The sequence below is a fragment of the Nannobrachium achirus genome (genome assembly GCF_963921795.1).
Source record: "Nannobrachium achirus genome assembly, chromosome: 17".
Lineage (NCBI taxonomy): Eukaryota > Metazoa > Chordata > Actinopteri > Myctophiformes > Myctophidae > Nannobrachium > Nannobrachium achirus.
Window position 1 is genome coordinate 18,668,862 of NC_137824.1, and position 27,031 is coordinate 18,695,892.

Consider the following 27,031-nt stretch of genomic DNA (forward strand, 5'->3'; position numbering starts at 1 on the left):
TGGTACTAGCATATTTTGATTCCAATACTTTTGTACTTTTACTCAAGTAACATTTTCAATACTAGGCCTTTTACTTACTTGTAACAATATTTCCACACTATGGTATTGCTACTTTTACACCATTGCCCGGCAGGGACAAACCTTGGTACGCTTTGCACCCTCTGCCCCTTTCTAGGAAACAGGAAGAAGTCAACAGGTCACAGGGGGTCAGATTACTGCCCAGAAGCTGCTGTTAAAAATAGACAGTTGATTCACGGGTCGTCTAAAAATACTCGCCTTGTCCACTTTACTTCGGCCGGCGCTTCGTTTCGCAGGTGACCTTCAGGGAACTCTTGACATTGGTCCTGATGTCACCGGCCGCGAACCCCGGGAGCAAGACTCTGTTTGTCCACAACGTGAGAAAAAGGCTTGAGGATGTGTAACCTCATACTGCTGAGAACAGGTCAGTGTGTGGCCCTTCAGAGGCCCCTAGACTCATTGGGCCCGTCAGGGGCCCCTAACCTCCCTTTATCTCTGTTCTGTTAGAGTTCCACCCTTTGATGGGTAGGGTTGTCAAAGATCATGACATTTTAGTTGATGGTTAATTGTCATAGGTATAATTGTGATTACTGAATTAACTTACTGTGTTTTGGGGATTGATTGTAAGCTAACAGAATATTACATTTTGTTTGACTTTTAGGCTTTTTTTTAAACAATTGCCTGGGGCAGATATGACGAATAACTTAAAATACACAGAGAAATGACATGACCGCTAACGATTAGGAAAATTACGAAATAAAATGTATTAAATCATTTCATACCTTCAAAGTCTAAAAGCTCACAGCAGCGCAACGTGTTGTGAGTTTGTAGACCTGCTGTTTCTGCTGTTTTTGAGCGGTGCCAACCGCTCCTACGTCTGGTTTTGTGTGCATGTACCGTATGTACGAGCACGGAACTCCATGTATGGAGATAACTACGGACTACGAACTACGAAATCACGGACAGAACAACCCATACAACTTCAAGGAGATATGTGTGTGTGTCATGTTTGATACCATCACGGGTGCGTTTTTTTGCAAATAACCTAACCCTTGAAAACATTTTTCAACAGATGATATATGTCACAGTTAGTTTGAGATTCAGTTAGATTGAGACCAGGAGCGCTCGTTGTGTGGCGTGAGGCGGAGCAAGCGGTGGCTTTGATCCACACACGCTTTGATGTGTCCACCTGGGAGACAACGGAGCGTCGGCAGGATAGCGTCTCACCCCACAGAGGTTAGGGTTAGGGTTAGGGTTAGGCATAGTTTTACTGAGGTTACGGTTAGGGTTAGGGTAAGGTTAGGCATAATAAGCTAATCAGGTGTGTTGATAAGTGACTATCAAAGTGAATTGATCCAGGTGGTGGTAGGGGGGTGTGGTGAACTACAAAACGAGCGCTCCTACCCCAATCTAACTGAGTTACCCAAACTAACTGAAACATATACACGGATGAAAGGAAACCCTTCTACCAATTATACAAAAAATATAAAAGTGTAAAAGATCTCAAATAATTACTTGCACCAGAAGAACGCGAATGTACTGCTGGCCCAAGTTGTCTCCTTGACAGAGTGCAGTTCCAGTTATGATAGGCGATTATGTCATAACTTTGACAGGCCTATTTCGATGGGGATTTCTGCAAAAGAGGCCATGCTTTCAATACATACAGTACGTCTCTGTCGGGTGGAAACCTCATATGTCCAAAAGTGTTACCTTGCAGGATTCAAATTCAAAAGTAACAAAAGTATTAGATCTACAATCAACTTTCGATGCTTTTGTGTGACACTGTAGTTGTAGTATGATCAAGTAGGCATTCATTTACAAAAAAACAACAAGTTAAAATATCGAGATAAGAGGTTTCTGCCCAACAGCAACGATAAGACAATAAGATGATCTTTGACATAGCTTGTTAAAAAAATGATAGATTCAGTTATGGCCATCAGCATGTGTCTAACTGATATGCAGATTAATAGTGTTGTTGCACTATTGAAAGTGAACAACTGGGTGGCTTGAGCAGGGGTGTCACACCAAATTCTGGGCCCTGGCCCCTGGGTGCTTAAACTATTGAAAAATAGCAGATATACAAGCTCACAGCGCGGCACTGAGTGCCGCGCTGCGAGCTTGTAGATCTGCTATTTTAGCAAAATCGTGAACAAAATTTTGCAAGTCTTTGAATATTTCAAATCCTTCGAAGTTTTTTTTTAAAAAACCTATGTTTCCCATCTCAAAATATTTAGTTCCAAGGACCCACCAGAAGCAAAATTTGAGTTACAAATGTTCGCTTAAAAAATACATACAGTCATACAGATCCTTCTAGAAAAATGTGAATATTGTGTGAAAAAGCACCCTGAATCATAACCGACTTCGGAAACTTCCCACTGGACTTAAAGCAACTCTGACGTCAAAAGGTTGACATTTCTCTGTTGTAAATCCTTGTTTTGAGTGGTCTCATGTAATATTGTAATATTTTGAAATATGGACTGGGCTGTATGCCATAAAAATTCAAGATTATAACAAAAAAAGGGTTGGAATAATTCACTGAATGTCCAATGCATCTAGAATATATGAAAGTTTCAAGAAATATATGAAAGTTTGAAGAAAATTAACTTTTACACTATTCAAATTTTTCGGGAAGGATCTGTATATTCAAAGGTTTGCACCCATTTTCATGACTTTTCAAAAATAGCAGATCTACAAGCTTGCAGCGCGGTAGCTAAATAATTAAGGCCCCTCCACCTTGGGCCCTAGTAACTCAGTCCCACTTTTTCCCCCCTTGTGACGCCCCTGGGCTTGAGTGGCGTTTGCACAGGGGCTTAAAACCCATGAATGAAGACGGCAACGCTAATCAGGCTGGCATTCATGCGATTTATAGACCACTCACTCAAGCATTACCGCCGTGGAAAAAATGTACCCGGCATTTACTTTTTTTATTATTATTGTGGAGTCCTAACGCGCTGCTGCTGACACACCTGGCAGTGTTTTGTTCACTTTGATCAGCGGTGGAAAAAGCACTCAATTATTTATTTTTTTAACTTAACCCATTCAGAACGGGTACACATTATTCTGTATCATTATTTTACATACAGTATAGTCAAAGATTTGAACACATTTTCACGACTTTTTCTCAAAAATAGTAGATCTACAAGCTCGCAGCGCGGCCGCGCTATGAGCTTGTATATCTGCTATTTTTCACTGGTTAAAGCATTCAATAATTCTAGGCCTAAATGGGTTAAGTAAAAGTATCAATACTGCAATGTAGAAATACTGTGTAAAAGTCCAGAATTCAACATTTACTTTAAGTATTGGTATCAAAATGCACTTCATGTAGTACAAGTAGGAAGTACTCATTGTTAGAATGTCCCATTTCACAAGTTTCCAAATGTCTAAAAGAAGAATCCTTTGAAAATAGCAGATGTGTCCCATTGTGAGCTTGTAGATCGGCTATTTTCAAACGGCCAAAATGTAGGCCTGAAGTGGTTCATGCATGTTTTGTACTAATAATACAAATCTACACAGTAGCGAGAATTCCGAGAAACAAAAGTTTTCAAATAATTGTAGTGGAGTAAAAAGTACAATATATGCCACTGAGATGTAATGGAGCACAAGTAAAAGTATTGAAAATTGGAAATAATCCAGTAAAGTAAAAGTACCTCTAGAGTAGATTGTACTTAAAGTACAGTACTTGAGTAAATGCACATAGTTACTTTACACCACTGACTTTGATAAGTGAAGCGCTCTGCTTGGCGAGAGGCAGCCGGGGTTTCCCAACACAGCAGCACAAGTGTCTCCATGCAGCAACAAGCTCCGAGGCTGCTGGAGTTAAAAGAGGAAATTACATGCCTTCAAGTGTGCCAAATACCGTCCTGCGCCCTTCATTGTGTCCTTCAAATCGTCGCTGATTGTTTGGTGCGGAGTTGAGGGGGTAGCTTTGCTCTGTGGCCGTTGTTGCACTGGCCACTGACTGACCCAGGGTCAGCAGCATTAAGCCCCCAGAACCACGGTAGAACGTTGCAGCCTTAGCCTGTTGGACAAACCTGGGAGTCTAGTTGAACGCTATTGGGCGTACATATGCTAATGCAACTGCGTACCCTAGTGCAGTGGTCCTCAACCTTTTCTGGCCGTGACCCCCAAAATAATTATATTTTTAACTGGGGTCCCCCCACCCTGACGAGCACTAAGAGCTGAGGCATTACATTTTGTACAACACGGTTCTACCGTGAAAATAGCAGATCTACATGCTCACAACGCCTCGCAAGCGCGAGGCGTTGTGAGCATGTAGATCGGCTATTTTCACGATTTCTGCCTCTAATATTTGACAATTTGGCCAATGTTTAATTTGTCATTTTAAAGGTGTTAAAAAAAGTCTTTAAATTGTCATTTTAGAAATGTGCATAAACCCTCTATAAACATAAACTTTATGTTGGTTTGTTTACTGTTGAGAGAGAAAACAATGTTGCACATTAAGTTAATCATCTGGGGACGCCCCAAAATAACGTGGGGACCCCTAGTGCGCCTGCTCGGTGCATCGTGGTGCTCAACACTTCCGCAAAATTGGCCTCCTTTTCGTTGCCAATTCTCCGGCAGTCTTCCGGGTGCTTCGAACGAAATGAAGAGCTGGGGGGGGCGGGAAAGTCCGCTCTCTATTATATATTATACCTCTATGGTCAGCAGTCAGCACCCACATGCCCATATGACTGCTGTTGACTAAGCACCACTGTTTCACAAGGCCTGGTCCGGGGCCCACTATAATAGGCCAGGGGTTTTCAAAGTGGGTGACGGGGCACCCTGGGGTGCCGCAATGGCAGTCCAGGGGTGCCGCGAGATAATTTGATAATATTATTTGGACACTTGAAAAAATATTGAGTATAATTTTAAACTTGAAGTACAAAGTTATTTTCAGTCAGTTCTAACCAAATGGCTATTATCTCAACATTTTCCTTGCAACATAATCACTAAAATATCGTCACTGTCGTGCAGAAACCTCGTATCTCCAAGTTTCAAATGTGTACAACTTTTGGTAAAGCAAAGCCCTGCTTCATCATACAAGACTGTCGCACAAAACTAGTGAAAACAGCCGATCTACAACGCCTCGCAATGCGAGGCGTTGTGCTGTTTTCACTAGTTTAGTACGTTTTATAGATGATAAATACAAAACGAACGGTTTTGGACATACAAGATTTCCATCCGACAACGATGATATGCTGTAAATATAAGGTGCTGGGAGTGAAAATTGTAATGTAGGGGTGCCTCGGATTAAAACAAATATTCATGGGGTGCCCCGAGACAAAAAGGTTTTGGAACCCCTGTAATAGGCGTCCAAATTAGAGTTCTCAACCCGGGCCTTACTTTTCAGGCCCGGGCCTATACAGTAACTTGGCTGTTAGTGGCCCAACATTTTTCGTCACAACTTTAGTCTACAAAATCAACACTGTCGTCAACTGCATTTTTCGTGACAGCCCTATTAGTGTCGACACGTTTTATGCCGAGAGAAAGCGTCCTGTATCTCCTGTTGCCCGCACTGTCTGGAACTGACATGCTGTCATGTTGCATCTTGAAGCTGGCATTGATACTTTACCTTTCTTTTTCTTAAAAAAAAAAAAAAGGCAGAAGAAAATATATAAACCAATTACTCATCTGAGGGTGTTTGGATTACACATGAATAGCCATCTGTGACTGGCTGTCAGCCTTCCAGATGCCCTGCAGTTATTGGATGCTTCATTGATTATGTTCTGTTGTTTTTTTGTGCGTGTGCGCGCGCACGTGTGTGTGTGTGTGTGTGTGTGTGTGTGTGTGTGTGTGTGTGTGTGTGTGTGTGTGTGTGTGTGTGTGTGTGTGTTAATCATTGGATTACAAGAAGCTCAGACAGGAAAGGAAAGTCGAGACATGAAGTTTATCTATTATTCCAACTCCTCCTTTCTTCTAATGATCATTCCATCCTTCATCTGCTCCAACCTGCACAATGCAGAGCAGCGGCAGAAAGTAAAAGTTACTCAAGTACTGTTAGACTCAAGTAAGATTTTGAGGTACATTTTGTCACTGTCGGGCAGAAACAAAGTTTCTGTTTTTTCGTAAAGTAAAGCCCTGCTTCATCATACAAGACTGTCGCACAAAACTAGTGAAAATAGCAGATCTACAAGTACACAAAGCCTCGGCTATTTTCACTAGTTTAAATCATTTTAAAAAAATGATATATAAAACGAAAGGTTTTGGACATACAAGGTTTCCCCCCCGACAACAATGATTTGCTGTACTTGAGCATTTTAATTTTTTCAATACTTTTTACTCCAAGTCACCAGCACATTAGAAGATATATTTTTGACTTCTTGTGCCTTCATTGACAGTGAACAGTAGACAGACAGGAAATGGGGAGAGAGAGCTGGGAAGTGACACGCAGCAAAGGTCCTCGCAATCGGGAGTCGAACCCGCGACGCGCTGTCAAGCTGGATTGGCAGCCTAGCATCCGTGTCGTTTTAGATTTATAGATTTGTATCTGCTATTCAAGAATAGCAGAGATACAAGCTCACAGCACATCGCTTTGTGCCACGCTGAGATCTTGTACATGAGTTAATCTACTTTGCTGGGGGGACCACAAGGACCCCGAACCCCACTTTGAGAACCATCGTCCATGGGAGGATTACAAATTGGACAGCACCAGCAAAAAAATACTGACAAGATGCTCTTGTACACTTGATTGCACCGGTGGCTTGCAAGTCCCTCCCCAACCCCCCCCCCCCCCCCCCAAAAAAAAGTTATAGGATATCTGAAAAGGTAGCCATTGTTTATCATCTCTCCTGCAAATGACTTTGTAAAATTGAGAGGGAGAGAGAGAGAAAGAGAGAAAGAAAGAAAAGCCAAAGGAGCGAGTGGTCCCCACCAGGGGCGTCAATTGGGTATGGCAGGGGTATGCAGCTGCCATACCCTGGGTCCAGGGGGGGAAATTAAAAGTTACCTTTAAATATAAATCCCTGAATGTCTCTTTGTCTATCTGTGCTGGTTATTATGTTGTTAAATAACAGTAAAATAACTACAAATGCTAAATTTAACAAAATGGTCACTTTAACAAGGTATTATAATTATATTCCCCCCATCTTGACAAAATGGTGTATTCGCAGGTTCCGCAGGTCAGTTGCACAGGTGCAATGCATTATGGTTAATTCATTGTGGCACGTTTACTAACAAGCCAAGTTTAGCCGAACAACCGTTCCAGGCTGCCATATCCAGCCCAAGAAACCGTAGAAACGGGGGGAAAAATAGAATGTACTTCTTAAAATAAATGTATCATGCCTGTTGCTAAGGTATGGCAACATGACTGGTGTCTTGCACGCGCGCCTTCATTCATGTTGCCATACCTTAGCTTTTTCTGAACTGATGCCACTGGTCCCCACTGCAGTGCTGTGTGATAGCGGGCCCTCTGAAAGAGGAGAGCACTGATGCGTGAGTGAAAAGCGCCTCATGTCAGATGTAATTGTCCGGCCCCGAGGAAAACAGGGCACCAATGTCTGATTTGATTCCCTCCTGTTCGGCTCAAATTACTTCCCCGTCTACCTTTAAAAAAAAAAGAAAGACAACAAAAATGTTTCCTTTGACAATTAAGCTCCCAGGAGCCCTCGGAAGCACTTAGTGACCTCGCATTCTGCTCTCCCCTTTATTCTGGGCCTTCTTGTTTCATTCACTGAAAAGAATCGATGTTTTATACTGGGCTTTAGATAAAGCCAATAAAGCGACAAAACGTTGACGCTAGTGCTGGGCGATACGGACAAAATAAAATATCTTGATTTTCTTTGCCAAATACTTCGCTGTCGCCATTGTGACAATATGGTTTTGTGAAGATATCAATATTGTCCAAAATCTGGAAATGGCGCGTGTTTCAGAATTTTGGAGCTCCTCCAACAGCCATTGTTCCAAAATGTCGTCACTAGTTAAGCTACATGTTGGCGCTAGTCTGCGTTAAACCCCCACTGGTGACATGCAGCAAAGGTTGTTGGGATCGGGATTGGAACCCGCGACCGACTGTCAAGCTGCATTGGAGGATGTTTTTGAAAGATTTTGAAGGTATAAAATATAGGGTTGAAGAAAATCCCCAGGAAAAGACCACATCTAACTATTCATTTACGGAATGTCTGTCTGTCTGTCTGTCTGTCTGTCTGTCTGTCTGTCTGTCTGTCTGTCTGTCCGCCGTCTGTCTGCATGCTGACATCACTGATACTAAACAGTGTCACCACCATGGTAACAGCCTCATTCTGAAACAATGCCCAAATTTGGAGATTACTGACATTACTGTCAGCCCACATTTGGAGTTGACTGACATCACTGATACTAAACAGTGCCCAAATCTGATATACCCGCATGCTGAAACAGTGACCAAACTTGGAGTATAATCATAATACCCGATCATTATGCTGTAGGAGTGAAAGATCACGGCACCCCATCTTAACTTAAAGTTAAAGAAAATCTGAGCACGTCTTCCTTCCACCACTTCTCCGTCCCTGCTGGACCTGGAAGCGCGTCCAGCCAGCCTCCCCATCACTCTGTCAGCGCCGCTGTCTCCAACAGCCACAGATTAAACGCGCCAAAGGGGCCGCCAGGAAAAGTGGCTTGCCCCGTCTCTCAGGACTTATGTCAAAAATGTTTCAGTCCTCGGGTAATTTGCTACAGTCAGCGATCCTTTCGCTATTTTACTTCAAAGCCCCCCTCTCCTCTCGGGAGGGAGGACTGGGAGGGAGTTAGAGAGACAGGGGGGGGGGGGGGTGAGGCAAAATGAAAGAGAGGAAAAATGATATTTAGTTGTGGGTAGTGACAGATCTACGCTGTTGAGGATTGACATGCGATCTGAGAGAGGTGTCCTCTTTTTTTTTTTTTAGAGCTCTGCCCTTCGTGTCGCTGTTAGAACACAGAAGGACATATAATCAGATATGCAAGCTCACCGCGAGCTCGTAGATCTGCTATCTTTGAAAAGCCGTGCAAATCTTTGCAAACCTTTGAATAATATATTTCTCAAAGGAAACTTTTGTAACTTGTATATCTGCTTCTGGGGGGTCCCTGGAACAACCTATATTGAGATGGGGGTCCGCGGCCAAATACATGTAATTTTGGGGGTCCTTGAGATGAAAAGGTTTGAGAACCACTGATTCAGAAGAAGGATTTAGAAGACATTTATAGAATAGGGTCATATTCAAACACATTTTCAAGATTTTTCAAAAATAGCAGATCTACAAGCTCGCAATCTGCTATTTTTAATAGCTAAAGCATAAAATAATCGTTGAAGCAGTTAAAATCTAATGCAACACAGATGTGTTCCAGGTTAAACACCCTAGTATACTTTTTTGACCAGGGGTCCCTCAGGGAACTATACCTGTCCCCCTCCTTTGTTCCCCACGCTGAAATAAGCTATAAGCAAGTCATTCTATATTAAAATTGCTTGGTGGGTTGGACTGCGTACGGTGGGTGTCAAACAACGTAAAATGCTTGAGACTAGTCTGAGTATATCCTGGATTATTCGCGGACTGACCCCAGGAAGCGATCGAGGCGTACGGCATGAATTCGGTGGGACCAGCAGTTGTCCAGAACCCCTAATTCCACCGGTTTCCCACTCCGGTTCACCAGAGTATTGTTATACACGATGCCTTGTCTGCCACGGCTTGTGATTGGCTGAACTGGAGGTATGGAGCGTTCCACTGTGTTCACTTGGGTGGAAGTCAGGGGGACATATGTCAGGGGGAGGAAGATTTACTATTCTGTTCCTATCGGGACATAACTCGGACAGCGCTGAGTTGGCTCAAGCGGACTTCCCAACGCTCGACACAGCAACTCGCTCGCTTTAGCTCGGTCGGCGGTGTCTCACGTGGATCAAGTCCGCTTGTGACGGCACGCCTCTGTCATCTCTACCAAAAACAAGTGCTCCCTTAAGCCCGTATCAGAGTCGGGTCCGCGGTGGACGGCTATCCACCGCGGTGTAGTGCCGTGTAGTCTTTTTGAGCGTTAACGTTGTAGTTTTATGACTCAAAAAGACTACACGGCACTACACCGCGGACCCGACTTTGATACAGGCTTTACAAGGCATCGTGTACGAAAACAATAAACACCACCAGGACCGGCGATCCAACCAATACGTCCAGAGTTGGGCGTGCCATGTATGGGCATATACTGATGCCACCGGGGATCCCCATTTATGGGCATAAAAGGACAGACAGATACAGAGAAATGCATATGGGCATAAAAGGAACACAGACAGACAGACAAATGCAGAGATCTCCATATGAGTATAAAATGGTCACAGACGGGTACAACGGGTACTCTGACAGCGGGTATTGCATAACAGGATGGGGCATGTGTTCCCAACTATTGTTCCCGACCATAACTTAAGGCAAAGGGCACCGGCCTATAGCTTACTTACTTTGAAGTAGGGTTAGCTTGCTAAAATACAAGACGCTGTCAAGAATACATAACAGACAGACAGGATTTGCACAACTTCTGAAAATGTTTCTACGTTGTAGATGTACAGGTGTGACACACTTACCTGAAAAACGACAAACAGACCATGAAGCGTCCGACCTATATGACATCCGTCCTGGACCTCTGCTGTTCCTTCCTCCTGTACGTTTTTGGGCCAACAACACCAGGAATGCACACAGGCTGAACTGAAGGCAAACAAAGCGATGATTAGAGAGGGTAACAGGATCAGTGCTAATCAGCAGAACTGAGAACATGCTGTTAGGGTTGCTGGGCGGGTTAACCCATTGTCAACTTGAATTCCAACATGTGATCTCTTTCCCTTTTAATTATGTGCCACCATGCCGCGGGAAATACAATTTATTTTAATTCTAGTTTTAGTCATATTTTAGTCACCTGAAATGTTTTACTTTTAGCCTAGTTTTACTTGGCTAAATCTCATAAGATTTTGGTCGACTAAATCTATATAATTTGCCGTGATGGCATCGTTGCAACGCATTGTGAGCTTGTAGATCTGCTATTTTTGGTCTGTGACACCCGCTGTGGCACCCAGGATGACTTGTCTTATTCCTACTGGATCTCTTCTGCACAGACTGCTCTATAGCCCCTTCTCATTTTAGAGTTTTGCTTTGGCTTTTCAAAAATAGCAGATATACAAGCTCACTGTGAGTGTGAGCTTGTGCATCTGCTATTTTTGAGCGGTGCTCTTGGAACAGGAGCTATAGCTCCAACATCTGGCTTTGTCTGGTCAAAAACCGATGGAAAAAACGTGTTAAAAACATGTCCGGCATTTTAGTAAACTGACGCGTGGCCTTCATCTATAACCTACTATGGCTTACATCTTGGCACAAACGGCTCAAAGTTTGTTCTACGCCCATCACCCAGGGTCCCATTGGCCAAGCTTCACAGGACGTGCTGTATTGGCTAGCGGGACACTTGATGAAATAAACTCATAAATAGCAACGCTCACTTCACACTAGGTGTGATTTCTTTAATTATTAATAATTATTTATCTTGAGAGTGTGATAACTGACTGATTTAGAAGGCGTTTGTAGAATTGGCCGCAGGTCTTGCTGGGGATTCCCTGGACCACACTTTAAGAACCACTGCTCTATTTTATTCTGACTGACACATCACAGCTCACTGTGACAAGGTCAGTTAGGGATGGAGAGGGAGCTGTCTCCAATCAACTGTGCTTTTGCTGCCCTCTGTTGGTCAGAACAAACCACTGATTACATTCTCCTTTTACAAACATTGTAAACAAAACCACTGCAAGTGAAAATAATTCACAAAATAGGCCTACATGACATATTTTTTGGGATGAAAAAAACATGTAGGCCTATTCTAATCATAATATTGTAACAACCCTGCAAGAGATCAGGCCGTAACTCGCTCCGCCAAGCGGGCTAGCCTTCTTGGGGTTGCGGGTTGCTTCCGACACCAATGTAACGTTTAGCAGACTGAGTGAGGCAGTATTTTGCTTTTGTGCCCTCTGCAAAAAAGCAAAAGAAAAAATAAATAAAAAGGAAAACGCACACACACACACACACACACACACACACACACACACACACACACACACACACACACACACACACAAACACAAACACAAAGAAATATCACTTTCAAGATATTTCAAAAATGTTCAACAATAGAAGATTTTCAAGCTCGCAGCGTGGCACGAAGTGACACGCCGTGAGCTTGTTTGTAGATCTGCTATCTTTGAACAGCCAACTGTAAAATCTAAAATGACACAGCATTATATATGCTATCCTATATATATGCTTTTGGATCCTTTACCATTGCGACCTGCAAAGGACATCCTTATACCATCACCGTACTCATACCTTTTATTTTGATACCAATGAGAAGGATTTAGTGGCTGTGTTCTTGTACAGTGCACACACATGTAGGCCTATCATATTATAGCCTACCTAAAGATTAACTTAAGAAGGTTGAGGTACGTTCTGTGTACCTAACCTATATCCTACTGGTCCTACCAGTTCTGTGACCCCCTGTAGGACTTTATTTTTGAGCGGTGATCCTGGAAGGAGCTAAACTGCACCTTTGTCAGTTCACTTGACACTGGGTGTGATTTTACAGCAATTTATTTTTTCAAAACTATCGGGTTTAAGGGTCATTAGCCCTATTCACGGCCCGCCCACTCAGCATCCCCCTGGTGCTGAAGTCACATTTTGAAGGGTAAAACCCTGCTAAAAGCTCATAGAGTTAACACAGAAATCGCAAATGTAATGCAATTTCCGAATAGTAAAGTATAAAATACGGCTTGCATGATCAAGAACACAAGATAGTAAAAGGCACAAAGCATTATAATTTACTTTACCGTTCGAAATAATGATTTGTTGGCTTTAAGTCCAGCTATTTCTGTATTAATTTCCCCTGCAAAACTGACATCAGCACCAGGAAGTTGCTGAGAGATTTGCTGAGTGGGTGGGCCGTGAATAGGGCAGATGTGACTTATAAGGATTGGAATGTGACCTGAGGGCAGCATTCAATTTCATTGGTCCTAGCGCCTGGCCAATCAGTAAACGTTGGAGGCGGGGCGGGAGGCGGGTTCAATGCAATTTTGAATTGTTCAGCGGCAGCCATCTTTGTATCACAGTCAGTCAGTCAGTTAGTCTGCTCCTGCTGCCTTCAGTGAAAGCCTGCTACTGCTTCAGTGCAAGCCTACTACTACACTAAACTATTAAAATCTTCACTACTCGCTACACTGCCTAAGCATATTGCTTCATCTGCAAGGTAAGACTTTTAAATATGAATTTGTTGATGTTTGCTTGAATTTAGAAACTTTCATTAAGCTAAGGTTTGCTAGCTGACTAACTTAGCAAGGTGTTGATTTCATTTAGCTAATGTTAGCCACTGTAGCTTAGCCTTGTTACCATAGATAGTCTGCTTTGTTGAAACTAGCTGTTCAAACTCTGCCTTGAAATGCAATGTTATTAAATAATTTTCAAATGTAGCAACCTAGCAGGTTGCTAATGTTAACATTTTCAAACATAGCTAGCAAGCTACTGTTGTTAGCTAATGCAGCTTGGCCTTGTTACATAGCTACTCTGTTGAAATTAGCTGTTCAAACTGCCTTGAATTGCAATGTTATTTAAATCATTTTGCAGAGTTCATGCGCAACCTCTTCCAGAGAGAGATAGAGACACTATCTCATTGCCCTCAGGGCAGCATTTTAACATTGGTCTATGCATATAATTTAAGCTGCCCTGCATTGACTAACTGCCCTCAGAGCAGCATTTTAACATTGGTCTATGCATGTCATTTAGGCTGCCCCCAGAGCAGCATTGATCTTTGCATATCATTTAAGCTGCCCTCAGAGCAGCATTTTAACATTGGTCTATGCATGTCATTTAGGCTGCCCACAGAGCAGCATTGATCTTTGCATATCATTTAAGCTGCCCTCAGAGCAGCATCTTAACATTGGTCTATGCATATCGTTTAAGCTGCCCTCAGAGCAGCATTGACAAAGTGCCCTCAGAGCAGCATTTTAACATTGCTCTTTGCATATTATGTAAGCTGCCCTCAGAGCAGCATTGACCAACTGCCTTCAGAGCAGCATTTTAACATTGGTCTATGCATGTCATTTAGGCTGCCCTCAGAGCAGCATTGACAAAGTGCCCCCAGAGCAGCATTGCTCTTTGAATATCATTTAAGCTGCCCTCAGAGCAGCATTGACAAAGTGCCCTCATAGCAGCATTTTAACATTGGTAAATGCATGTCATTTAGGCTGCCCTCAGAGCAGCATTGACAAAGTGCCCCCAGAGCAGCATTTTAACATTGGTCTTTGCATATTATGTATGCTGCCCTCGGAGCAGCATTGACCAACTGCCCTCAGAGCAGCATTTCAGCATTGCTATTTGCATATCATTTAAGCTGCCCTCAGAGCAGCATCTTAACATTGGTCTATGCATATCGTTTAAGCTGCCCTCAGAGCAGCATTGACAAAGTGCCCTCAGAGCAGCATTTTAACATTGGTCTTTGCATATTATGTAAGCTGCCCTCAGAGCAGCATTGATCAACTGCCCTCAGAGCAGCATTTTAACATTGGTCTATGCATGTCATTTAGGCTGCCCTCAGAGCAGCATTGACAAAGTGCCCCCAGTGCAGCATTGCTCTTTGAATATCATTTAAGCTGCCCTCAGAGCAGCATCTTAACATTGGTCTATGCATATCGTTTAAGCTACCCTCAGAGCAGCATGACAAAGTGCCCTCAGAGCAGCATTTTAACATTGCTCTTTGCATATTATGTAAGCTGCCCTCAGAGCAGCATTGATCAACTGCCCTCAGAGCAGCATTTCAGCATTGCTATTTGCATATCATTTAAGCTGCCCTCAGACCAGCATTGACTAACTGCCCTCAGAGCAACATTTTAACATTGCTCTTTGCATATTATGTAAGCTGCCCTCAGAGCAGCATTGACCAACTGCCTTCAGAGCAACATTTTAACATTGGTCTATGCATTTCATTTAGGCTGCCCTCAGAGCAGCATTGACAAAGTGCCCCCAGACCAGCATTTTAACATTGCTCTTTGCATATTATGTAAGCTGCCCTCAGAGCAGCATTGACCAACTGCCTTCAGAGCAGCATTTTAACATTGGTCTATGCACGTCATTTAGGCTGCCCTCAGAGCAGCATTGCTCTTTGAATATCATTTAAGCTGCCCTCAGAGCAGCATTGACAAAATGCCCTCATAGCAGCATTTTAACATTGGTAAATGCATGTCATTTAGGCTGCCCTCAGAGCAGCATTGACAAAGTGCCCCCAGAGCAGCATTTTAACATTGCTCTTTGCATATTATGTATGCTGCCCTCTGAGCAGCATTGACCAACTGCCCTCAGAGCAGCATTTTAACATTGCGCTTTGCATATTATGTAAGCTGCCCTCAGAGCAGCATTGATCAACTGGCCTCAGAGCAGCATTTCAGCATTGCTATTTGCATATCATTTAAGCTGCCCTCAGACCAGCATTGACTAACTGCCCTCAGAGCAGCATTTTAACATTGCTCTTTGCATATTATGTAAGCTGCCCTCAGAGCAGCATTGATCAACTGCCCTCAGAGCAGCATTTCAGCATTGCTATTTGCATATCATTTAAGCTGCCCTCAGACCAGCATTGACTAACTGCCCTCAGAGCAACATTTTAACATTGCTCTTTGCATATTATGTAAGCTGCCCTCAGAGCAGCATTGACCAACTGCCTTCAGAGCAACATTTTAACATTGGTCTATGCATTTCATTTAGGCTGCCCTCAGAGCAGCATTGACAAAGTGCCCCCAGACCAGCATTTTAACATTGCTCTTTGCATATTATGTAAGCTGCCCTCAGAGCAGCATTGACCAACTGCCTTCAGAGCAGCATTTTAACATTGGTCTAATGCCTCATTCACACTACAGATATATAGTTGAACGTTTAGCTTGGTAATTCAATGTAATCTCAATGGAAACCAGCTTTAAAGCTTTCAAAGCTTCGTTCTCAGGATGGCCTGTATCTTTAAAGCTGGTTTCCATTGAGATTACATTGAATTACCAAGCAAAACGTTCAACTATATATCTGTAGTGTGAATGCAGCATAATGCTGCTCTGAGGGCAGCATGCCCTCAGAGCAGCATTGACAAAGTGCCCTCAGAGCAGCATTGACAAAGTGCCCCCAGAGCAGCATTGCTCTTTGCATATCATTTAAGCTGCCATCAGGGCAATATCTTAACATTGGTCTATGCATATAGTTTAAGCTGCCCTCAGAGCAGCATTGACAAAGTGCCCTCAGAGCAGCATTTTAACATTTGTCTTTGCATTTCATTTAAGCTGCCCTCAGAGCAGCATTGACAAAGTGCCCTCGGAGCAGCAATTTAACATAGGTCTATGCATATCATTTAAGCTGCCCTCAGAGCAGCATTTTAACCTTGCTCCTTGCATATCATTTAAGCTGCCCTCAGAGCAGCATTTTAACCTTGCTCCTTGCATATCATTTAAGCTGCCCTCAGAGCAGCATTTTAACCTTGCTCCTTGCATATCATTTAAGCTGCCCTCAGAGCAGCATTTTAACATTGCTCCTTGCATATCATTTAAGCTGCCCTCAGAGCAGCATTTTAACATTGCTCCTTGCATATCATTTAAGCTGCCCTCAGAGCAGCATTGACTGCCCTCAGTGCAGCATTTTAACCTTGCTCCTTGGATATCATTTAAGCTCCCCTCGGAGCAGCATTGACAAAGTTCCCTCAGAGCAGCAATTTAACATAGGTCTGTAACTTTGACAGTGTACAAATGGAACCAAATGGACCTGTTAGGGTCCATTTGGTTCCATTTGTACATTGGAACCAAATGGTTCCAAATGGTTCCTGAGGTCAGGTTGCAGTGGTTAACAGCAGCAGGCTGTTGCCGTTCTGGTGTGAACAGTTCTTTGCACTTTTGTTTTTGTAAAAATGTTTCGTGTGAACTTAATTCCACTCTCATACATTCATATAGGTTGACGGAGGAGGGGGTTCAAGCATCAGTCTGCTGAGGACCTTAATCACCAACAGCAGATTGCAGGGAGAGCATACAAGACCATTCTTGGGCCAAGTCCCATTGTACTGTTTACGGTGCCTGAAGAGTTTAAGGGTCCAGCTCCCATATCCTGAGGTCCTCCTACAACTGCATCCTGACGGGTGGAATCATCGTGTGGTACTGGTACAGGAGCTGTACTGCTCTTCAGTGCGGTCAGCTTAGCGAGCAGTTGGAGGTTATAGCTTCCTTCCCTCCAGTCACTATGTGGCCATTTGTCTGTGGCTTATGTTTGGCCAGATTAATTAAACATTGTTAGTAATAAAGTATGAAAGAATGAATGTCTCTCCTGCCTTACAGGACACCTGTTGATTAAAGGTTGAAAATACTTCATAATTCCATTGTAATGTAAATAAATAGTGTTTGCCCTGTACATGTATGAATAGTAAAAGAGAATGTTACCATGAAGCAGCAAAGAATGTTTAACATGGGAGAGAAAGACAATGTTACCAGATGCAATAAGACCAGTATCTCTCTCTCTCTCTCTCTCTCTGTCTTTCTGTCTATTTGTACACTGTCAAAGTTACAGATGTGTAAGGGTCGATTTAGACCCCCATAAAGGAACATAGAGAGTCCCTGAAATACACTTTGAGAACCACTGATATAGACAAATTTAAGCAGCTTAGTTTTTTTAACCTTGAACCTTGGAAGAGGAAAGAAGACATTTTGACAATGACAATGTTGTGATATGAGACTATTGTCCGTACTGTAACTAAATTGAATGTTTGAGAACAACTGCTCCAGTGAAGTAAGTGAGGTTTGAGTGTTAACTCTTATACTGCTTTGGACGTTCCTGTTCGCCCCAATTTTTTCTAGTGAGGACGGCCAATACGGCCGTTCGTTCGTTTGATGTTTTTTATGGATTATGATAAAAGACGTCCTTGCGCAACTTTTGAATGTATAATTGGTCGTCGGGGTCTTTTGAGGACAGCCGGAAACCGTTCATAAAAAAAAAAGTAAACAGACTGTCCTGGCTCCGCCTGCCCAGAGCGACTCTGCGCCTACCTAGCTGCTAGCCTTGAGGGACTATATTGTTTTATGCATCGGGCTGTTAGTAGAGAAAGAGAGAGAGAAACGTTGGTAAAAGCGATCGTTTTGTCGGAAATCAGTTGTTTTATAGTATTAGTAGTATAGTAATTGTAGTAGGTAGTAGTATTTAGCAGTACTAGAATATTGAGATGTATTAGGCCAAGTACTAGGCCCTGCTCAGTATCAATCCGCCGAAGCAAAGCGACCATCCCCCACCACCCCACGGCCGAGGTCGCACAGCAGATGATGATCCACGGAAGGAAAGTTTCGACAACAAACTTTGTTAGAATTAGGATTACAAACCTACCCGCGTTGGTGACCCAGGACCAGGCAGCGCCCACCACGAATGGTGGTGGTGGTCGTGATGATGATGTTGATGATGAAGAAGAAGAGAAAAAGATTCCTGTAGTGTAGCCGTTGGCTTTGAAGAGAAACATTCCATTTCTTGGTGCCGTTGGTCGCGAAGAACCGGGTCAAAAAGTGCATCAAGAGCCTCCTGATATCCCGATATGGACTCGGAGACCCCCGCCATAGAGGCAGAGACTCGCCGTTCGTTCCTGAGAGTGAGACCCCCACGCTGGATGGATCGGCACGGCACAGTGGATACACATCTCGGGCGCAGTAGAGACCGCCGCCACCCATTCAACAGCCAGACGTACAGAGGCAGAGACTCACTGGACGATGGCCATGATTCTACTGTCCAGAGTGGTAAGACTTAGACTTAAATCCAGTGCATCTGCATGTATGTATAGTATACTCTATGTGAATCGCTTCAGGCTTTCCACTGCATCCGTGAGGAAGCTTGGTTTGATTGACAAGCCTAAAGTCTGGTCTGGTCAGATGTGATCTCTATTGCGAATACACCAGTGGGATCCGGTCTAGAGCCCGCCTACTGCATCCGGTTATTTACACGCACACATAGACTACATGCAAGAAACGTTTCCGTATCCGGACCGGATCAGCAACTTGATCCAAGCATAGAGTTAGGATCCAAGTGCATATGCGTTTGTTTTTGCTACACAGGACACACGTGGATTTCCTATTACGCGCGTGCACGTACCGCATGTAGTGTACGGTGCACGGCACAGGTTAGCATTTAGCCAGCTACTATGATTATTTGATGGGATTTTAGGATTTAGTGGCTTAGTTTGTGTGTGCGTGCGTACGATGCGTGAGAGAGAGAGAGAGAGAGAGAGAGAGGTTTCTTTTTACGTGTGGTGCACGTGCGGTGCACGCGCGTGCACGTACGGTGTGCGTTGCACGCGCGTGATCGTACTGTGCACACCCGCACACCCGTAGCCTTTCAATTCAATTCAATTCAAAGGAGCTTTATTGGCATGAGAAAATATAGTTTACATTGCCAAAGCAAGTGTTATAAATAAAAACAGTTGAAAATGGGGAAGATAGCCTATATACAGTTGGAGGAAGTACAGCTTTGTGTAAACAGAGCTATGTTGCATTGTGACATTTTATATATACATACAGGATATAAAGGGCATTTCACTGTGACAGTAAATGCATGGTAACTATTTACTATATCTGCATTTTATGTATTACATTATGAACTTATTGTAAGTCACTCATATTTGCTAATGTCAAAATTGTAAATTGATTTGTTTACATATAAACTATTTGATATTTTCCTGGCTATGATTTTAGATGATGAGTCGGATGGACTGGAGAGGTGCCGGGGACTCCTTGTGTTCTTAGGTCTATACCGTTTGGAGGTAATAGAGGTAAGGAGAAAACAAAAACTGATGCATTTTGTATAATTCTATAGCATTTTAGAGTAGATACAGCTATCTGTTTGTTCAATGCTTTTATCATTTACATCATAATGTCATGGACCTGTCTGAGACATGCTGGGTGTGTAAATAATTGATTTCATTTTGTGCACATCATGTTTACTAGTTTATATTTTACTACTGTGATTTCAGAAGAGTCAAGTGCAGCACAGCCTACTTCTTCATTGCCACATCGTGGTCGTCCAAGGACAAGGATAGGTAAAGAACAAAAACCTTTTTTCTGTAAATCAGACTTAGACATCAAAGGGGGCTTGAGCCCATGCCCTTTATCCATCTGTAAAAAGTGCCCTCTCCAGACCATGAATTCTGTTTTTACATAATTACTAGTATATACTGTATAGAATGTTAGAGAGGCAGGGGCTGAAATGTCTAAAACAGCCTTTTGATGAAAATAGTAGGCCCCCAACCTCCACGCATTCTGCTGTGACGCGTTGTGAGCTTGGAGGTGTACTATTTTTCATGTATTTTATTGCGACCGCTAGGTTTCAGTCGTTTCAGTCGTAGTCTTTTATTCAAAAGACTACGACTGAAACAAAATCAAAATTTGCTGTCAAAAACAACACTGCTTACTCGTAGTAATTATGTATTTGTATAATTTACAGATCGACCATGGGCTCGTGTAGGGGTAGGGGTGCAGAGTTCAGCAGACCCGGGGGAGCCCTTCCGGAGGAGCCTGGCTGGAGTGAAACAGAATGGAGCCCCACTGCAGTCCCTGGACCTGCTGCACTTTGTAGGCGCCCTTTGAATAAAAGTGTACCTATCAATGGAAATATCTTGGTTTGGTTTGTACAGTTCACGGAATTTGGAGACAAGATAATCTAGAACTGGGCGTATTTTGAACATCCTGTCACCACTCTTTGCATCTGGACCTGTGTTATCTAACAGTTCCAGGTAGTCCACTGGATCTTGGGACTTGAGAGCACCAGCATGATAGCATTAGAAGCGGGTGTGAAATATGGGATAAAATCTTATATTCTCTGTGATTCAGGTACAGGTTACTGTTTCAATATGAAACCCTACTGTGGAGAATCTGTTTCCCTGCTTGAGACGGTTGAATTCCTCCTTGATGGGCTAGCAGGTTATGGATATTGATTATTTATGGATAATTGTATCACACACACACACACACACACACACACACACATGCACACACACCCACGCACGCACGCACACACACCCGCACGCACGCACGCACGCACACTTATACACTCTGTAGACATGTAGTGGTTGAGGCCTGTGTAAGTGCAGGTAGGCCACAACCTTTTTCCATTTGCAGTATTACAATTGAGTTCTAGTGTCTAAAATGTTGTTTTATATTTTATTTTCATTTTCATCAATCATTTGTACTGTACTTCAACCTAAAAAGAACCCTGAAAGCAGAAGCAGGATTCAGGCTGAATCTCATGTCACTGTGTCAATGTTCTGCACTGCTCCTTACTACTGCTCTTACTTCTCTTACACACTAAAAGTGTGTAAAAAGCACTTGTTTTTATTTTTTTGAATTTGTTTGTAAACAACCACTGAGCATAGGTGTGATGTTACTGTGTGATGTTACTGCCAACACTAAAGGATAAAGAGAGATTTCTGCCTGAAAATGTCTCCTTCACAAAAATGCATTTTTCTCAGCTTTATGTTCTCAAAGAGCTGTTTTTTAGGCCATATTCAGCAGCTTCTAGCTAATGAATAGAACATGATAAAAGCACGACATCTTTTTCTGTTGCAAAGTAGACATTCTATTCTTCGTTGCCATATAATTGTTGTCTTTATAGTCAAAGCCAATTTTCTCCAGTAGGCCTTCAAAGATGAGCGACAATTCTCAAATTTAGCTGGCAGTGGATGGAGCTTTTTGTTAAATTCTGTGGCAGTAAAAGAGTTAATAGATGTTTTAAAACTATAATTGATTTAAAATTGTAATTCTGGTATGACAGTTGATTCTGATGTATTTCTGTGAACACTGTAAATGACCACAATGTTTACAATAAAAAATTGATTTCTATCATTTGCATGCTTTATTGGGTAATTGGGTAAACACTATAACTTTAATATAACTGACTCCTCCTCACACGCATGAGACACATTGCTACACAAAGCACAAAAAGAGTAATGTACTGTAAACCTTCATTATACCGATAATTATTGATAATGGCTTCATATTTATACTATTTTGCTAGAATACTGATGCTTTAACTATAACATACTGGTCATGCTACTGATTTATCTCTTTGTTATTATCTTCCACGATAATAGGTATTACAACAATGAGTATATGAGATACTTCAATGGTTTCCTGTGTAAATAAGCCAAGTGCTTTTCTATGATCTCCTTTTGACCTTGTACCAGTGAAATGTACCTTCATGAAACTGTACCTTTTCCTATGCAAACCTCTAATAATTAGTCCACTAGGACCCCCATAACTCTGAGGAAGATATTATATTATGGTCTGTCTGTCATTCTGTCTGTCTGTAACACTTCATGTTCCATATACTGTATGGGCAATAATAACGTCAATGACAGCCCCACAATATTGGACACTGTCACGGTCCTCAATGCTGTCCTAGTTTAAAACTTTATAAGGACATTAAAAGCATTGATCAACCCAATCATGGAAAAGGGATTAAAACTGGGTAGGATTTAAGGGGTTGGCCAGTTTTGTTCAATATACAGTATTGATGTTTGCTTTATTGACATGAGAAAACATACATTTACATTGCCAAAACTGTTGACAATGGGGAACATACTGTATACAGTTTGAGGGGGTACAGCAGTGTGTAAACAGAGCTATGTCGCATTGTGTCCTTTAAAGGTAGCAGCTCTATTTCATATTGTGCAGCAGGTCTAGATGATAATCCATGGTTTGTAGTCCTTAGGGTGGTTGTGTTCCAGTCTCTAGCCTTCTTTTATCGTCATTGCTAACACGATGGTCGTCTTCAAACTGGTTTAGCCTCCATCATTCTATATACTCATACTGTCAGTCAGACAGCTAACAGTCTGACTTTCTAAAGTGTTTAGAAACCAAAAATAACCACATTATCTCTATATAATATGGGCCTGTACAGAAGCATAGGGATGAAGCAGGTCATCCATAGAAAATCTAAATATTTGGCACGGAGAAGGACAGGTCTTTGCCATGGACACATTTATCCAGGTACGGACATATTGATGACCTCTGGATGAACTCTTTTGGGTTGCTTCACTCCCAGGCCAGCGCATAATGGAGCTTGGTACCCATAAGAATATGACTCACTCATCTGGTCTCAGATAACATACTGTATATCAGTCTTTGGTAGAACGTATTATGACCTTAGGAGACTACAGTCATTGTTGGCTACACTTGCTTTGCATCCCATCTATAAAGCTTCACAAATATACTTACAATGCATTTAATCTATTTATAATGCTGTATAATTTGAGTAACTAAAATCCAAAACATACTGGTACTTACATACATGATACTTTATAAGGTAGTATCATAATACCTTACTAGTAAGATGCCCTAAGGGTGAGGGCGCGTGCAAATGGTTGTGTGCACGCACCCGCCTGGGTGACTGCAGACTGCTGGGCACTGGAGCTTTGGCATAGGATCAACTTTGACCGTCTGACATCATAGAGAGATAGAGATTGACACAATATGGGCATTTCCAGATATGGGCTCATGTGGTCTATTTGCAAGTGTCTTTCAGTGTGGCCATATATGAAGCATGAAGTGTGACATACAGACAGACAGACAGACAGACAGACAGACAGACAGACAGACAGACAGACAGACAGACAGACAGACAGACAGACAGACAGACAGACGGAACATAATATCTTCCTCAGAGTTATGGGGGTCCTAGTGGACTCATTGTTGTAATACCTATTATAGTGGAAGATAATAACAAAGAGATAAATGAGTATCATGACCAGTATGCTATAGTTAAAACATCAGTATTCTAGCAAAATAGTATGAATATAAAGCCATTATCAATAATTCTCGGTATAATGAAGGTTTACAGTACATTACTTTTTGTGCTTTGTGTAGCAATGTTTCCCGTGTTTGTGAGGAGTCAGTTATATTATAATTATAGTGTTATAAGCAGATTATAGAGATTACCCAATAAAGCATGCAGAATCATTATTTAATGTTTTCAACACTAACTTTAATACAAATGATAGAAATCATTTTTTATTGTAAACATCATTTACAGTGTTATACCAGAATTCCAATTTTAAATCAATTATAGTTTTAAAACAATTATTAACACTGAAAACCTCACTTACTTCACTGGAGCAGTGGTTCTTAAACATTCCATTTTGTTACAGTACAGATAATGGTCTCATATCACAACATCATTGTCAAGCTGTCTTCTTTCCTCTTCCAAGGTTAAAGGTTAAAAAGCTGCTTAAATAGTCTATATCAGTGGTTCTCAAAGTGTATTTCAGGGACTCTCTAGGTTCCTTTATGGGGTCTAAATTGACCTACAAGTCTGTAACTTTGACTGTGTACAAATAGACAGAAAGACAGACAGAGAGAGAGACTCGTCTTATTGCATCTGGTAACATTCTGTCTTTCTCTCCCATGTTAAACTTTCATTGCTGCGATCATGGTAACATTCTCTTTTACTATTCATACATGTACAGGGCAAACACTATTTATTTATATTACAATGGAATTATGAAGTATTTTCAACCTTCAATCAACAGGTGTCCTGTAAGGCTGGAGAGACATTCATTCTTTCATACTTTATTACTAACAAGGTTTAATTAATCTGGCCAAACATAAGCCACAGATGAAAGGCCACATAGCCACCTAGTCCAGGGCATGTAGTGTTCAATGTTTGTCCATTTGGCTGATGGCAGCCAAGAAGAATGTACTTTTGGAGCGGATGGAAAGGCTAAGGTACCGCTTGCCTGAACAGAAGTCCCCCAAAATCAGTTCAGCCTTGGCCATGCATCGCCTCTCATATATTCCATGGAGGAAAGGAAGCTAATCTCCAACTGCCCACTGAGCTGACCGCACTGAAGAGCAGTACAGCTCCCGTACCAGTACCACACGAGGATTCCACCTGTCAGGAAGGATGCCGTTGTAGGAGGACCTCAGGATATGGGAGCTGGACCCTAAACCTCGTCAAGCACCGTAAACAGTACAATGGGACTTGGCCCAAGAATGGTCTTGTATGCTCTCCCTGCAATCTGCTGTTGGTGTTTAAGGTCCTCAGAAGACTGATGCTTGAACCCCTCCTCCGTCAACCTATATGAATGTATGAGAGTGGAATTAAGTTCACACAAAACATTTTTACAAAAACAAAAGTGCAAAGAACTGTTCACACCAGAACGGCAACAGCCTGCTGCTGTTAACCGCTGCAACCTGACCTCAGGAACCATTTGGAACCATTTGGTTCCAATGTACCTTGTTAGCTGGATGGAACCAAATGGACCCTAACAGGTCCATTTGGTTCCATTTGTACACTGTCAAAGTTACAGACATATGTTAAATTGCTGCTCTGAGGGAACTTTGTCAATGCTGCTCCGAGGGCAGCTTAAATGATATCCAAGGAGCAAGGTTAAAATGCTGCACTGAGGGCAGTCAATGCTGCTCTGAGGGCAGCTTAAATGATATGCAAGGAGCAAGGTTAAAATGCTGCTCTGAGGGCAGCTTAAATGATATGCAAGGAGCAAGGTTAAAATGCTGCTCTGAGGGCAGCTTAAATGATATGCAAAGAGCAATGTTAAAATGCTGCTCTTAGAGCAGTTAGTCAATGCTGCTCTGAGGGCAGCTTAAATGATATGCAAAGTCGAATGTTAAGATGCTGCTCTGAGGGCAGCTTAAATGATATGCAAATAGCAATGCTGAAATGCTGCTCTGAGGGCAGTTGGTCAATGCTGCTCTGAGGGCAGCTTACATAATATGCAAAGAGCAATGTTAAAATGCTGCTCTGAGGGCACTTTGTCAATGATGCTCTGAGGGCAGCTTAAACGATATGCATAGACCAATGTTAAGATGCTGCTCTGAGGGCAGCTTAAATGATATTCAAAGAGCAATGCTGCTCTGGGGGCACTTTGTCAATGCTGCTCTGAGGGCAGCCTAAATGATAAGCAAATAGCAATGTTAAAATGCTGCTCTGAGGGCAGTTTAGTCAATGCTGCTCTGAGGGCAGCTTAAACGATATGCATAGACCAATGTTAAGATGCTGCTCTGAGGGCAGCTTAAATGATATTCAAAGAGCAATGCTGCTCTGGGGGCACTTTGTCAATGCTGCTCTGAGGGCAGCTTAAATGAGATGCATAGACCAATCTAAAAATGCTGCTCTGAGGGCAGTTAATCAATGCTGGTCTGAGGGCAGCTTAAATGATATGCAAATAGCATTGCTGAAATGCTGCTCTGAGGGCAGTTGGTCAATGCTGCTCCGAGGGCAGCATACATAATATGCAAAGAGCAATGTTAAAATGCTGCTCTGGGGGCACTTTGTCAATGCTGCTCTGAGGGCAGCCTAAATGACATGCATAGACCAATGTTAAAATGCTGCTCTGAGGGCACTTTGTCAATGATGCTCTGAGGGCAGCTTACATAATATGCAAAGAGCAATGTTAAAATGCTGCTCTGAGGGCACTTTGTCAATGCTGCTCTGATGGCAGCTTAAACGATATGCATAGACCAATGTTAAGATGCTGCTCTGAGGGCAGCTTATGTGATATACAAAGAGCAATGCTGCTCTGGGGGCACTTTGTCAATGCTGCTCTGAGGGCAGCCTAAATGACATGCATAGACCAATGTTAAAATGCTGCTCTTAGAGCAGTTAGTCAATGCTGCTCTGAGGGCAGCTTAAATGATATGCAAAGTCGAATGTTAAGATGCTGCTCTGAGGGCAGCTTAAATGATATGCAAATAGCAATGCTGAAATGCTGCTCTGAGGGCAGTTGGTCAATGCTGCTCTGAGGGCAGCTTACATAATATGCAAAGAGCAATGTTAAAATGCTGCTCTGAGGGCACTTTGTCAATGATGCTCTGAGGGCAGCTTAAACGATATGCATAGACCAATGTTAAGATGCTGCTCTGAGGGCAGCTTAAATGATATTCAAAGAGCAATGCTGCTCTGGGGGCACTTTGTCAATGCTGCTCTGAGGGCAGCCTAAATGATAAGCAAATAGCAATGTTAAAATGCTGCTCTGAGGGCAGTTTAGTCAATGC

The 27,031-nt window shown here is 42.5% G+C and overlaps 2 long non-coding RNA genes across 2 annotated transcripts in view; one reads left to right on the forward strand and one right to left on the reverse strand.

Annotated features, from left to right (window-relative positions):
* LOC308301613 overlaps positions 1-27,031 on the reverse strand; it is a 418,458-nt gene that overhangs the window by 286,356 nt on the left and 105,071 nt on the right. The gene's annotated exons all lie outside the window — the stretch shown is intronic.
* On the forward strand, positions 19,323-20,874 carry LOC308301842. The gene is made up of 3 exons (XR_013962916.1): positions 19,323-19,794; positions 19,996-20,061; positions 20,466-20,874. It is a non-coding gene; the product is annotated as an uncharacterized lncRNA (long non-coding RNA).